The sequence below is a fragment of the Gymnoscopelus microlampas genome (genome assembly GCF_963454915.1).
Source record: "Gymnoscopelus microlampas genome assembly, chromosome: 20".
NCBI lineage: Eukaryota > Metazoa > Chordata > Actinopteri > Myctophiformes > Myctophidae > Gymnoscopelus > Gymnoscopelus microlampas.
This window is the reverse complement of record NC_139957.1, coordinates 17,587,804-17,591,285: the sequence shown is the minus strand read 5'-3', so window position 1 is coordinate 17,591,285 and position 3,482 is coordinate 17,587,804. Positions and strand designations below refer to the sequence as shown.

Below are 3,482 nucleotides of genomic sequence, written 5' to 3'. Positions count from 1 at the left end.
ATCAGCGCCGTCCGAGTTATGTACCGATAGGGACAGAATCGTAAATCTTTTTGGTGCGGACTGCGTTTGCCCCACTGACTGCGTTTGTCCCAACTGCCACTCAAAGTGACTACTGGCCAACTGCCTGGATGAGGCAGACTGTTTCTGTTTTGTGCTTTCTATCAGACTGTGCAGGGCAGACTGACTGACTGCATGGGTTAGAAACACAACATGGATCTAAATCCATTGAACTAATACAGTGTATTTTATTCAATACCACTGTATGCCCCCCCCCCCCCCCCCCCCACAGTTAGACGCAGTCCAGACTGACTGACTGCATGGGTTAGAAACACAACATGGATCTAAATCCATTGAACTAATACAGTGTATTTTATTCAATACTACTGTATGCCCCCCTACATTTTATTTGATTATATAATAGATCTGTATGTGAAAGCTGTAACATTAAAACATTTTTTTTTTTTGCAGATGACAGCAACATCCGGCTTACTAGACTAGCCAGGGATGTTCTCTCACAGAGATCAAACTGTAAGTGTAGATGGCAAGGCTGACAGATTTTGAGATGGCATAGCAAAGATTTAATTTGGATGTATAATTTAATTGTTTTCCACCCCAGTGGACCGTGGCTATAGTTTCAATCAAAGAAACAGGACTATCAAAGATAGATTTGTATTTGCTGTAACAGTGATGACGATGGTGTGATTAAGATGTGCAATTTGATTTGTTTTGCCCTCAACAGGGCATCGCACTCCAAGTCGAAGGAGTCCAAGGCAAAGGACTCAACAAGGTAAAAAAGTATTTAGTTTCACAGTGATATACAGTGTAACTGGTGACTTTGTAAGATGAGTTACTTCCTTTACCCCCTCCCCCAACAGAGACTCCTAGCCCTCTCTCAACAGAGACTCCTAGCCCACCAAATAGACCGTCAGTCTTCAGAAATGGCCAGACCCCACAAGGTACAGATTGACTATAGCAGTAATCTTAAATAGTGATGTCGCAAGTATGAAATGTAATTGGCTTGTCTTTCACCATCAGGAAAGCGTGTTGGAAGTAGAGGGCCAAAAAGTCCCAGGATTACAAAAGGTACATTTTTATCAAGTTTGGCAGTGATCTTACTGGGGGGGAGAGAGGAAGATTTTGATCTTGGAAAACAATTAATTTTATGTATTGACAAGCCAAAAGTAAAGCAGCATCACATAGCCAGCCACACCAGACTCTCAACCTTTAATACAACATTTATTGTTTAATTCTATAATTTAACAGCAAAGAAGAAGGTGTACGACTACCCTATGCCTGAGAAAAGTAAAAAAAAACTAAAAAAAAGTATTTTAAGGTTTTAAAATAATTTGAAATAAAGTGGTCATATCTGTTAAGGCAAGTGTTTAGGTTAATATTTTGTTTTTTTACTCAGAGTTTCAGAAGGTCGTTGTGGAGACGCTGTTGGAGATCCTCGATGAATTGAGGACACTCAACAATCGGGGAGAAAGTGATGATGAGGGTGGAGCGTTGCCAATAGACGACGAGGAGGAGTTCAACCTCATGTCTAAGGAGCTGGAGAAGCAACGATTCCGACGTTCAATGGTAAATACAAAAAAGGATATGCTTTAAATAATTTGAATTCAAAACGATTACATCAATGTTGATAATTTGTAATATCATACAGATTTCAAAGCTGTCCCACATTGGGGGGTACGACGTGAGGGCATGTACAAGAAAGATCCTGGACAGGTATGAATACAAATTGAAGTTTGATAACATGACACTGTAGAAAAAGAAATATAATGTGGGGGGGGGGGGTTCCAATGTGGTAGTCAGTGTATTATTGCTGTTCCATATACATTGTCTTCATTACAAGCTGCTAGCGCATGCTGTTGAGAATGTATCTGCTTTAAAAAAAATCTGTTTCAGACTTTTCACCAATGGCCTGATGCGGAAATACAATATGTCCGGTGGTGGGCAGCAAAAAAAGAGGGCGTTCAAAGAGTACAAACTTCTTTTCCCTCATCCAGGGTAAATAGAACAATTGTCTGTGCTAGTTCTTTGTTGATGCTTCTTCATGTTATAAATGTGTGACTGACATGATGACATACATTAACAAATGACAATTTGTCTGGACTATATGTGGCAATCTCTGTAATGGCTACTGTCAAGTCTGAGAGTAGATATTTGTCATTGTTTTGATTGCAGAAGCTGTTCGGCAGAATTTTGCAGAGACAACGGAGGCCCAGGTCAGCGCCTCAATAGCCGACCACTTCAAGCAGGCGCCAGCTCGAAGTGGCGGGGGGGGGGGGTACAAGAGGCCAAGGACAAGGACCCCAAGGACCCCAAAATGACTATCGATTACTCACCCCTTGAAAATTTGAAGTCTGCACCATACCACCATAATCCTGCGTGCGTGTGTGTGTGTGTGTGTGTGTGTGTGTGTGTGTGTGTGTGTGTGTGTGTGTGTGTGTGTGTGTGTGTGTGTGTGTGTGTGTGTGTGTGTGTGTGTGTGTGTGTGTGTGTGTGTGTGTGTGTGTGTGTGTGTCATGCATGCATGCATGCATGCATGCATGTTCCTAGCCTTGTGTGTTTCTTTGTTGCTGCAAGCCATTTCATAATGTTGCTGTCACACTTTTATTCTCCTGGTCAATCATTTTCAAGATTTTTAAGCCAGGTCACAGCTTTGAAATGCAGTTTTTGCTTTGTTTCACAATCTCTGTGCTCTTTGGCCACTTTCAAGAATTGATCAACCTGTGAGGATTGATAGTGATAATATCACAAGGATTTTTAACAGGCTCTAAAAAATACCTCTTTCAGGACAAAGATATACTGTAGGCCTAACCTTTCAAAGTGGAATGTGGAGATATATTTGATGAGTATTGGTATGGTGAGAAGAAGAATGCCTTTGATTTGTCCCTGGAGGCAGTGTTCAAAGGCATTAACTTACAAGTTATGTTTGCTTTAGCTCCCAGAAGACGCACATACCGCCGTGTTTCTAAATCCTATCTAAAACTTAAGGCAGTTCTAATTCAATTTCAGAGCACAGCATGTTTTCACAGTTTTGGGCAAAGTACATTTGGGAAGCTGGCTGCTGCTTGCCTGCTATTTACGCAGATGCAGAGTGTGTGTAATAAACTGAGTGTGTGGGGAGGGATCATGTGTATGATAGTTAAATATAAATGTGTGTGTGCTTGTCTATAGCAAAGTATAGTAAAGTTCAACAAATTGTTATATTTGGTTTGGTTCTTGACTCTTACCTGCACCTCCATTGTTTCACTCAATATGAGTAGAAAAATAAGTTAAGGAATAAAAAAGTTCCATTTTGAAAAATTGTTGAAACATGTTGTGATTGAAATGTAGTTGAGGGATAGTCAAATCTTAACATAAATACATGTATTTATATCCTGTTGTACAGTACAAATGACATTAGTGTTACACTCAAAGCTGTTTAAAATATCCATAAAGATAACAATGTAAATACATAGTCAGAACATCCTGGG

The 3,482-nt window shown here is 40.3% G+C and overlaps 1 long non-coding RNA gene across 1 annotated transcript; it reads left to right on the top strand.

Annotated features, from left to right (window-relative positions):
* The first annotated feature begins 430 nt into the window (after positions 1–430).
* Positions 431–915, top strand: LOC311035904. The gene is made up of 3 exons (XR_014599803.1): positions 431–528; positions 740–787; positions 876–915. It is a non-coding gene; the product is annotated as an uncharacterized lncRNA (long non-coding RNA).
* Positions 916–3,482: the final 2,567 nt, after the last annotated feature.